The sequence below is a fragment of the Diorhabda carinulata genome, unplaced genomic scaffold, assembly GCF_026250575.1.
Source record: "Diorhabda carinulata isolate Delta unplaced genomic scaffold, icDioCari1.1 Dcau_14, whole genome shotgun sequence".
NCBI classification, from domain to species: domain Eukaryota; kingdom Metazoa; phylum Arthropoda; class Insecta; order Coleoptera; family Chrysomelidae; genus Diorhabda; species Diorhabda carinulata.
This window is the reverse complement of record NW_026613959.1, coordinates 380,001-392,500: the sequence shown is the minus strand read 5'-3', so window position 1 is coordinate 392,500 and position 12,500 is coordinate 380,001. Positions and strand designations below refer to the sequence as shown.

At 36.0% G+C, this 12,500-nt stretch overlaps 2 non-coding genes and 1 pseudogene across 2 annotated transcripts; all 3 read left to right on the top strand.

Annotated features, from left to right (window-relative positions):
- The first annotated feature begins 7,343 nt into the window (after positions 1 to 7,343).
- Positions 7,344 to 9,265, top strand: LOC130903201 (small subunit ribosomal RNA). The gene has a single exon (XR_009060607.1). It is a non-coding gene; the product is annotated as a small subunit ribosomal RNA (ribosomal RNA).
- A 1,115-nt stretch (positions 9,266 to 10,380) lies between these two features.
- LOC130903169 (5.8S ribosomal RNA) lies at positions 10,381 to 10,536 on the top strand. Its single transcript, XR_009060577.1, has one exon. It is a non-coding gene; the product is annotated as a 5.8S ribosomal RNA (ribosomal RNA).
- Positions 10,537 to 11,251: 715 nt separating this feature from the next.
- Positions 11,252 to 12,500, top strand: part of LOC130903151 (large subunit ribosomal RNA) — an 8,281-nt pseudogene continuing 7,032 nt past the window's right edge.

The following is a 12,500-nucleotide window of genomic DNA, read 5'->3' as shown; positions in this document are numbered from 1 at the left end:
ATATATCAATCGATAGAGGAGAAACATAGAATTTTTTTGGTCATATACAGAGTGGTCTCGAAAAGTTTTCGTAATTTTTCTGATTCGTAATCTCGAAATTTCGAGGATAATCTCGTAAGTTGAAGGGGATATCTACATGCGTATGTACGTAATTTTATTTTTCCAATTTTTTTTGTCCCTTGCATATTTTTCGTATTTGACATATTAAGAAAGTTACGTTTTTTATTTTTGATATTGAGAGGGGGCCAAGCTTCGCTTGAGGGGGGCATGACATTTTTGTCGAAACAATTCAGACCCTCCATCATAAAGTATAACCGGGTGAGTAGCCAAAAATTTTTGAAAGGGGGGGCTGCCCCCCTGCCCCCCTCAAAATTTTTTCGGGGGGTCCGTAGCACCCTCAATCTTCATTATTTTCGATTTTCTATACAACGGTTTTTTTATTTTTTTTCTACGACGTCTCCTTCCCCTTCAAAAACCCAGCTCATGTTGCGCGTTAACTAGTACAAGGACCGGCTCTAAAGGGCAAATTTTCAAGATGCTCCGATTTGGATGAAAATTTGTGAGGAGGGGTAAAATATGGCCAGAAGAACGGTTCCGATCATAAAAATTTTCCAAAACTAGGTTTAAGGGGTTAAAATTGACTTCGAAAATTTCATCAGGACCGGCTAAGGAGGGGTTGTTAAATTTTGTTTTACGATTTGGCTGAAAATTCGAGATAAGGGGTTTTCGGGGATGAGAAAGCCGATGGTGATATTAATTTTACCATTAGAATCCAATAACATGGATAAAAAAATTAAAAACACCGAAAATTAAGGTTTTTGTCGTTTAAAAAATAGTAAACTACTGCCGATTTTAACAAAATTCCGAATATAGAGTACACGCGTGATAAGACTTTCTACCTTCTCATCAATTTTGGAAAAAAAAATTTTTTCCTCGTATTTTACTTGAAGAATTTTTATAAAATATTTTTTTTTTCTTTTCAAATATAAAACTTTGGCAAAATAACTCAAAAATTGGTATCCTCGTATAAAAATAAGTCTTATTTCATTTTTTCCATCACACGATACACAATATTTGCATTTTATTCGAATTAAGATTCTAAATTTTTTGTAAATTATATCCCTTGAATTGAAAAATTATATATCCCACGTCTATGGTATAATAATATAAAAATATACAGAATCCGAAAGCACAACAATGATATTGTTTGAAAAAAATATATTCTTATTTTACCATTGAAAATAAAACAAAAAAATTTGAAATTCGAATTTAGTATAATAGTAACAGTGTATACTCATAATAAATCCATTGAGCTGAAAATAATGAGTCGATTAATCATTGTAATTTTTTTCTTAATCTTTTGGCTCCGATTTCAACCAAATTTCGTACATGGGGGTTAAATGATATGGGGATTCGACAAGAGATGTCAGTTTTCGGAAAAAAAATTGTAACAAGGGAAAAATCCATGAAAATTGAATTTTCGTAAAAAAAGATATTTCCAATCTAAAAAATAATACTTTTTCTGAAATCTCCGGCGACGAATATATGATATTTGATCTTTTTCCCAATACTTTTAGACGAACCCATATTTTCAAAAATTTGGCACAAAACCGAGAAATTTCCGGAATATTGTTGTCATCCCTGAGTATAAAATTGAATAAATTAGAAATTATGAGAGTTATCATGCTATTTATGGTATCAATCGATTAAGAAAACTTCAATGTCTGTCCTCAATTCCATTGCAATTCCACATTCTCCAACATACGCGTATTATACAGGGTGAAATTTGAGACAAATTTTTTTCTCAAAAAAATCCACATAAAAATTCATATTATCTACACGTGAGCAGCTGAAACGTGGTAATAAGGAAAAATCGAAAGGAGACCTTAGGTGCTATCATAGAAAAAATATACCTCCTCTCCCTTTATTATACAAGGCGAGTTATAGACCTTTGAATTTGAGCTATTGCAACGGAATTCGACATTTCAAAGGGTACCCCTGTGGAATAAAAATGGAGAAAAATATTTTGACTCCGATTTCAACCAAATTCCGTACATGGGGGTTGAATTATATGGGGATTCGATAAAAATTGTCAGTTTTCGGAAAAAAAAATTTGACAAGGGGAAAATCCGTGAAAATCAAGCGTCTGATTGTCCTCCCATTAATAGCGAACCGTGCCACTTTTTTGATGACGCTAGCTGGCGAAAATAATCACATAGATGGATGGAGAATCAAATTTGGAGAAAAAAATTTAGTACCAAAAATTTCCCCCCACTCCCCCCTCTCGTAGGTGATATGGATTGCTGACAGGTGGAGAGATGCTCAGTTTTTAGACATCAGAAATAAATCCCTACGAGTCGACGCCGTCACGAAAAAAAATACGACCTAACCCCCCACCCCCTCACTCGATCGATAGCGGGTCCGGCGGAATGGGTACTTCTGAACCAATGGGCCTAGGAAAAAAATAAAAAAAACCGTAATGTAGGAAAAAATATATCTAGTCTATGGAGTAATCGATCAGATTTTTTTATTCGAAAAAAATTACGGGGAAAAATTGAAAAGTAAATCCCCAAAAAATTTTTTTTCGAATTTCGGAAAATTTTTAGCCTAGCTCGATAGACCTGATTTTTCTCAATCCAAAAATATCCGAATTTTTGGAATTGAACCCTTTTTTGGGGGGTCTAGGTGGAGCCAAAAGTCGGAATTTTCGGAGCACCTCGATTGGGGGTGTGCAACTTTTTTACGTTACACGATAGCGAAAAAATGGGAAGTACGTTTTGGGGACAAAAAAATATCCATAATCCCACGATAAAAATTTCGGGGGGTCCGGGGGGGAAAATTCGTGGGAAAAAATTCCGAAGTGGATTTGAAAATTTGGTTTTTCCGGAATTTTAACGTTTGAATATGCCGGCGGGAAGCGCCTCGACATACCCTAGTCATTGGTATAAATTATTACCGAATTCCCCCCACTTTGTGAGGGTGCCAGGAATCGCTAAATATTGAACCTGGAGTTGCGATTTTCGCAGGATCTTCCGGATTTTGAGCGCCTATAATTGAAATAGGCTCGAAATATTTTTTGCGCCCCCTCCACCCCCTTCCCAGGAGTTGCTCCGAATAGCACCGGAAAGCTCGAAATGGTGTTTTTAGGCATGAGAGTATGCTGCATATAGCTACCGAGGTGAGAAAAAAATTCTAACCTCAAAATTTAGCGTCACTTGTGACGTCATTTATTGGCACCGATGGGTGAAGTTATATATATCAATCGATAGAGGAGAAACATAGAATTTTTTTGGTCATATACAGAGTGGTCTCGAAAAGTTTTCGTAATTTTTCTGATTCGTAATCTCGAAATTTCGAGGATAATCTCGTAAGTTGAAGGGGATATCTACATGCGTATGTACGTAATTTTATTTTTCCAATTTTTTTTGTCCCTTGCATATTTTTCGTATTTGACATATTAAGAAAGTTACGTTTTTTATTTTTGATATTGAGAGGGGGCCAAGCTTCGCTTGAGGGGGGCATGACATTTTTGTCGAAACAATTCAGACCCTCCATCATAAAGTATAACCGGGTGAGTAGCCAAAAATTTTTGAAAGGGGGGGCTGCCCCCCTGCCCCCCTCAAAATTTTTTCGGGGGGTCCGTAGCACCCTCAATCTTCATTATTTTCGATTTTCTATACAACGGTTTTTTTATTTTTTTTCTACGACGTCTCCTTCCCCTTCAAAAACCCAGCTCATGTTGCGCGTTAACTAGTACAAGGACCGGCTCTAAAGGGCAAATTTTCAAGATGCTCCGATTTGGATGAAAATTTGTGAGGAGGGGTAAAATATGGCCAGAAGAACGGTTCCGATCATAAAAATTTTCCAAAACTAGGTTTAAGGGGTTAAAATTGACTTCGAAAATTTCATCAGGACCGGCTAAGGAGGGGTTGTTAAATTTTGCTTTACGATTTGGCTGAAAATTCGAGATAAGGGGTTTTCGGGGATGAGAAAGCCGATGGTGATATTAATTTTACCATTAGAATCCAATAACATGGATAAAAAAATTAAAAACACCGAAAATTAAGGTTTTTGTCGTTTAAAAAATAGTAAACTACTGCCGATTTTAACAAAATTCCGAATATAGAGTACACGCGTGATAAGACTTTCTACCTTCTCATCAATTTTGGAAAAAAAAATTTTTTCCTCGTACTTTACTTGAAGAATTTTTATAAAATATTTTTTTTTTCTTTTCAAATATAAAACTTTGGCAAAATAACTCAAAAATTGGTATCCTCGTATAAAAATAAGTCTTATTTCATTTTTTCCATCACACGATACACAATATTTGCATTTTATTCGAATTAAGATTCTAAATTTTTTGTAAATTATATCCCTTGAATTGAAAAATTATATATCCCACGTCTATGGTATAATAATATAAAAATATACAGAATCCGAAAGCACAACAATGATATTGTTTGAAAAAAATATATTCTTATTTTACCATTGAAAATAAAACAAAAAAATTTGAAATTCGAATTTAGTATAATAGTAACAGTGTATACTCATAATAAATCCATTGAGCTGAAAATAATGAGTCGATTAATCATTGTAATTTTTTTCTTAATCTTTTGGCTCCGATTTCAACCAAATTTCGTACATGGGGGTTAAATGATATGGGGATTCGACAAGAGATGTCAGTTTTCGGAACAAAAATTGTAACAAGGGAAAAATCCATGAAAATTGAATTTTCGTAAAAACGATATTTCCAATCTAAAAAATAATACCTTTTCTGGAATCTCCGGCGACGAATATATGATATTTGATCTTTTTTCCAATACTTTTAGACGAACCCATATTTTCAAGATTTTGACACAAAACCGAGAAATTTCCGGAATATACATCGAGCGGCCATCTAATTTCATAATACTTTTTTTCCTTATTGTTAATATTTTCATAACACTTTTATGTGATAGATACACCTCGGACGGCTTTTAAATACAAAACATCTCCACTCAATTTTCACAAATCATCTTTTTCGACAAATTGCTATATCGAGCGGAATTTAATTTCATAATACTTGTTTTTCATTATTATTTCTATTTTCATACAACTTTTATATAATACACCTCGTACGTTCATACATCGAGCGGCGATCTAAATTCATAATACTTTTTTTCCTTATTGTTAATATTTGCATAACACTTTTATGTCATACACCTCGGACGGCTTTTAAATACAAAACATCTCCACTCAATTTTCACAAATCATCTTTCTCGACAAATTGCTATATCGAGCGGAATTTAATTTCATAATACTTGTTTTTTATTATTATTTCTATTTTCATACAACTTTTATATAATACACCTCGTACGTTCATACATCGAGCGGCGATCTAATTTCATAATACTTTTTTTCCTTATGGTTAATATTTTCATAACACTTTTATGTCATACACCTCGGACGACTTCTACATACAAAATATCTCCATTCAACTTCACAAATCATCTTTCTCGACAAGTTCCTATATCGAGCGGAATTTAATTTCATAATACTTGTTTTTTATTATTATTTCTATTTTCATACAACTTTTATATAATACACCTCGTACGTTCATACATCGAGCGGCCATCTAATTTCATAATACTTTTTTTCCTTATTGTTAATATTTTCATAACACTTTTATGTGATAGATACACCTCGGACGGCTTTTAAATACAAAACATCTCCACTCAATTTTCACAAATCATCTTTTTCGACAAATTGCTATATCGAGCGGAATTTAATTTCATAATACTTGTTTTTCATTATTATTTCTATTTTCATACAACTTTTATATAATACACCTCGTACGTTCATACATCGAGCGGCGATCTAAATTCATAATACTTTTTTTCCTTATTGTTAATATTTGCATAACACTTTTATGTCATACACCTCGGACGGCTTTTAAATACAAAACATCTCCACTCAATTTTCACAAATCATCTTTCTCGACAAATTGCTATATCGAGCGGAATTTAATTTCATAATACTTGTTTTTTATTATTATTTCTATTTTCATACAACTTTTATATAATACACCTCGTACGTTCATACATCGAGCGGCGATCTAATTTCATAATACTTTTTTTCCTTATGGTTAATATTTTCATAACACTTTTATGTCATACACCTCGGACGACTTCTACATACAAAATATCTCCATTCAACTTCACAAATCATCTTTCTCGACAAGTTCCTATATCGAGCGGAATTTAATTTCATAATACTTGTTTTTCATTATTATTTCTATTTTCATACAACTTTTATATAATACACCTCGTACGTTCATACATCGAGCGGCGATCTAATTTCATAATACTTTTTTTCCTTATTGTTAATATTTTCATAACACTTTTATGTGATAGATACACCTCGGACGGCTTCTAAATACGAAAAAATGTAATTTCATAATACTTCTTTTTAATATTCACAATACATCTTTTATATATTTTCACTATACATCTTTATTAATGTTAATGTAGAAGGCGTACCGTTGTACAGCGCACATATATGTGTGGTGTATCGAAGTTGACGTCTCGTTAAATTTTAATAAACTCGTTATAATTTACGTAAAGACGTTGTTTCGGTCATTCCACATCGGTGGATTATATAGTTTTCTGAAAGGGTCCCCGTTCTCCTCCAATATATTAACGTATATTGCTAGCGGTTCCCTTTTTAGATATTATATCAATTTATCCACAAATTAAATATCTATTGCGAGATCGCGAATTTAGCTAGCGTTCTATCGTGAGCGATTCATAATGCGATCGTCTATGAAAAATATATATTATATTACACTTTTATATATATAATACACAATATTTGCGATAACTCTCATTATTCCGTGCGAGAATAAAAATTTCGTTCATTATTACCTAATGTATAAACCATGTCGCTTACAATCTAGCGAAGGGTAGAGATAATGTCGAAATTGTAGCCCGGTCGACGTAATCATCTAATTTTTCTCATTTCGATTAAATTTAGATAGATTTATAGTCGATTCGGTGAAATTTTATAAAATAAGAAAAAATATAAATAAAGCGTGGCGCTGAAAATTATATATTTTCAATAATAAGCGCAGCAAACACGCAAAAGAAAAAGTAAATAATAATGTGTTTATACACGAATATAGATGATTATTATATTATGTATAAATATAAAGTATATATGTAATATAAAAAACATCATCATAATTTATCCTCTTTTGGATATTGTTATTAAAACTTTTTCGATAATAGTTTTTTATTATAAAATATATATATATATATATAATAATAATAATAATAATATATATTATATATATTATAAAACACAGTTCCCTGGTTGATCCTGCCAGTAGTCATATGCTTGTCTCAAAGATTAAGCCATGCATGTCTCAGTACAAGCCAAATTAAGGTGAAACCGCGAAAGGCTCATTAAATCAGTTATGGTTCCTTAGATCGTACCCACATTTACTTGGATAACTGTGGTAATTCTAGAGCTAATACATGCAAACAGAGTTCCGACCGGAGACGGAAGGAGCGCTTTTATTAGATCAAAACCAATCGGTGGCGGGCTTGCTCGTCATCGTACAATTTGGTGACTCTGAATAACTTTTCGCTGATCGCACGGTCTCGCACCGGCGACGCATCTTTCAAATGTCTGCCTTATCAACTGTCGATGGTAGGTTCTGCGCCTACCATGGTTGTAACGGGTAACGGGGAATCAGGGTTCGATTCCGGAGAGGGAGCCTGAGAAACGGCTACCACATCCAAGGAAGGCAGCAGGCGCGCAAATTACCCACTCCCGGCACGGGGAGGTAGTGACGAAAAATAACGATACGGGACTCATCCGAGGCCCCGTAATCGGAATGAGTACACTCTAAACCCTTTAACGAGGATCAATTGGAGGGCAAGTCTGGTGCCAGCAGCCGCGGTAATTCCAGCTCCAATAGCGTATATTAAAGTTGTTGCGGTTAAAAAGCTCGTAGTCGAATCTGTGTCCCACGCCGCTGGTTCATCGTACGCGGTGTTAACTGGCGTGTCGTGGGACGTCCTGCCGGTGGGCTTAGCTCGCAAGGGCGGCCCAACTCAATCCCGCCGCGGTGCTCTTGACTGAGTGTCGAGGTGGGCCGGCACGTTTACTTTGAACAAATTAGAGTGCTTAAAGCAGGCCAAAATTTTGCCTGAATACTGTGTGCATGGAATAATGGAATAGGACCTCGGTTCTATTTTGTTGGTTTTCGGAACCCCGAGGTAATGATTAATAGGAACGGATGGGGGCATTCGTATTGCGACGTTAGAGGTGAAATTCTTGGATCGTCGCAAGACGGACAGAAGCGAAAGCATTTGCCAAAAACGCTTTCATTGATCAAGAACGAAAGTTAGAGGTTCGAAGGCGATCAGATACCGCCCTAGTTCTAACCATAAACGATGCCAGCTAGCGATCCGCCGACGTTCCTCCGATGACTCGGCGGGCAGCTTCCGGGAAACCAAAGCTTTTGGGTTCCGGGGGAAGTATGGTTGCAAAGCTGAAACTTAAAGGAATTGACGGAAGGGCACCACCAGGAGTGGAGCCTGCGGCTTAATTTGACTCAACACGGGAAACCTCACCAGGCCCGGACACCGGAAGGATTGACAGATTGAGAGCTCTTTCTTGATTCGGTGGGTGGTGGTGCATGGCCGTTCTTAGTTGGTGGAGCGATTTGTCTGGTTAATTCCGATAACGAACGAGACTCTAGCCTGCTAACTAGGCGTATTTCGACATCCCAAAGGCCCGTCGGTATTGAGTTTCGGCTCTTGCCGTTCGCGGTTTTTACTGTCGGCGTACAAATAATTCTTCTTAGAGGGACAGGCGGCTTCTAGCCGCACGAGATTGAGCAATAACAGGTCTGTGATGCCCTTAGATGTTCTGGGCCGCACGCGCGCTACACTGAAGGAATCAGCGTGTCCTCCCTGGCCGAGCGGCCCGGGTAACCCGCTGAACCTCCTTCGTGCTAGGGATTGGGGCTTGCAATTGTTCCCCATGAACGAGGAATTCCCAGTAAGCGCGAGTCATAAGCTCGCGTTGATTACGTCCCTGCCCTTTGTACACACCGCCCGTCGCTACTACCGATTGAATGATTTAGTGAGGTCTTCGGACTGAGCGCGGTGGCGTTTCGGCGTCGCCGATGCTTCGGAAAGATGACCAAACTTGATCATTTAGAGGAAGTAAAAGTCGTAACAAGGTTTCCGTAGGTGAACCTGCGGAAGGATCATTACAGAGTATTTGTTCGTTTTTAAACAAAAAAAAAAAAAACGAAATCAAGTCTGTATTAATTGTAAAAGAGAATTTTCTTCTACAAAATTATCGAACTCTTCAAAAGAAATTTATATATGTTATAAATTATATATATATATATATATATATATATTATAGATGTATATATATTGAAATCTTTTTTTAATTTTTACAAAATTCGAACAAGTTTCGAATAAAATTAAAAAAAAAAAGATAAATATAATTCATACGTCTATAAAAATATATTTACATATATAAATTTTTCCAATAAAAATATAACGAAAAATTTTTATCATAGTTTATAGAAGGCGTCGACGACGATGACGACACAACAATAACAACATATGTATTATTATATATTATAACGATTGACGGAACGATCATTAACAAAATTTCTTGTTAACTAAAAACGTTCTGATAAAGAATCGTTATTATAATAAACGAAAAATATATAGTTTATTGAAACGTCGTCTGTTGTCGTGTGTGTGTCTATATTTTTATGGATAAATTTTATTTCGTTTATTATATTATTACCTAAGTTTTTTATCGTTTGAAGGTAATACAAGAAAATATCGACAAGATTATATGTGATGATTATGTTATTGAGACATTTTCATCCGGGTACCTAAACGAAATTTAAGCACATGTCGATTCTATCGATATGTATAAAAATTCGTTTTAGAAATAATATTTTATGTATTATTTCGAAGGTGTTCGAAGATTTACGCCCGACCGTCGAAATTTGTATAAAACTTTCAAGATAAAAAAAAAACTGTAATAATATAAAGAGGAGGAATATATCGTGCGAGATATCTGTCTATGCGCGCCTCGTTTGTAATAAAACATGTGCAGCGGTTAAAATTTATCAGATATATCAAAGTACGATATTATAATTTCTCTAAAAGTTTCGAATAATTACCATTTATTATAATATATATATATATATATATATATATATATATATATAAAAAATGTCGTTATATAAATTTTCTATACGCGTATAAGATATTATAATAATATTATTAATTTAATAATAATCAAATATTAAAAATACGACGAATAGAATATGAGAAAACGACATAATAATAAAATGATTACCCTGAACGGTGAATCACTTGGCTCGTGGGTCGATGAAGAACGCAGCTAATTGCGCGTCAACTTGTGAACTGCAGGACACATGAACATCGACATTTCGAACGCACATTGCGGTCCTCGGATACTCGTTCCCGGACCACTCCTGACTGAGGGTCGTATCAATTTAAAAGACTGCTTAGAATTTAAAATTTTTCTATTTATTAAAGAAAAATAATGCCTAAGCGTGTTGGATGTGAAACAATAACGCACACTAATTAAGAAAAAACACATGCACATACAAACTTGTGCGTATTTTTTTTTGTATTTGTGCGGCATCCTAAAGTGCGAAAAGCAGCGTAAATTTTTATAGAAAAAGTTACGCAATTTTTGAACACAACCCGCTATACCATAAATTAATCGTGTATTTATATGAAATACATAAAATTTGTTTGGTAGAGAGTTATATTTATATATAATATATATATATTATACATATATACGACGTATATATAGTCGATAAATAAGTGTGTGTGTATATATAATATATTTATGATAAAATGATAACGCGGTCGTCGTGTCCGAGAGAAATAATAAAGTTTCGAAGACTGGACGTCTGACCAGTGTTTTATTTATATCATTTATACACACGGTATATCGACAAAATATATGAATTATATATATTAAAAATATTATATATGTATAAAGGCTGGTGGTGTGTTGCTGATGCTGATGCTGATGCTGATGCTGATGCTGCTGCTGCCGACTCTTTAAATAAAAACAAATAATGTTATATTTCATATGAGAGATGATATTATTATTAAACACACGTTTTTTTTTATGATAGTTTGGCGAATTGTATTTAAATATTATAAGAGATATATTATAAATATATCGACCTCAGAGCAGGTGAGATTACCCGCTGAATTTAAGCATATTACTAAGCGGAGGAAAAGAAACTAACTAGGATTCCCTCAGTAGCTGCGAGCGAACAGGGAAAAGCCCAGCACCGAATCCCGTGGTCGATATCGGCCACCGGGAAATGTGGTGTTAGGGAGGATCCGTTTATCACGAGATCGTGCGGCGCGTCCAAGTCCTTCTTGAACGGGGCCACAGCCCATAGAGGGTGCCAGGCCCGTAGCGACCGTTGCCGATTGCGTGAGGATCTCTCCTGAGAGTCGGGTTGCTTGAGAGTGCAGCCCTAAGTGGGTGGTAAACTCCATCTAAGGCTAAATATGACCACGAGACCGATAGCGAACAAGTACCGTGAGGGAAAGTTGAAAAGCACTTTGAAGAGAGAGTTCAAGAGTACGTGAAACCGTTCAGGGGTAAACCTGAGAAACCCGAAAGGTCGAAAGAGGAAATTCATTCGCGTTTCGATAATTGAAGTTGAACGTTTGTATGACGGATATTGTTTGTGTTTCGGCATATTACAATAAATCGCGTTTTACGTTTTTCTAATCGATATCGAACGCGTGCACTTTTCCTCTAGTAGGACGTCGTGATCCGTTGGGTGTCTGTCTAAGACTCGAGGTGGTAGACCACTTGATTTTATTCGAATTCATGGGGACCCTCGATGTTCCGACAGACTCGCTCGACGGTAGAAATATGGCGCGGGGCCGCTAGATTAATTAGCGTTCGGCCCGTAGCAAGAGCGTTTCGTGTTTGACGGTAATCGGACATAATGCCGATTCTGTCCCGGAACGACTGTTGGTTACGGTGTTCTCGAACAGACCTCGTTTTGAAACGCCGATCAACGACGCTATCGATTTGGGTAATTTCAGGACCCGTCTTGAAACACGGACCAAGGAGTCTAGCATGTGCGCGAGTCTTTGGGAAATAACTAAACCTAAAGGCGTAATGAAAGTAAAGGTTTACCTCGCGTAGACCAAGGGAGGATAAGCGATTTGCAAATAAAAATTGTAAACGCTTCGCACTCCCGGGGCGTCTCGTTCTCATTACGAGAAGAGGCGCACCAAGAGCGTACACGCTGGGACCCGAAAGATGGTGAACTATGCCTGGTCAGGACGAAGTCAGGGGAAACCCTGATGGAGGTCCGTAGCGATTCTGACGTGCAAATCGATCGTCGGAACTGGGTATAGGGGCGAAAGACTAATCGAACCATCTAGTAGCTGGTTCCCTCC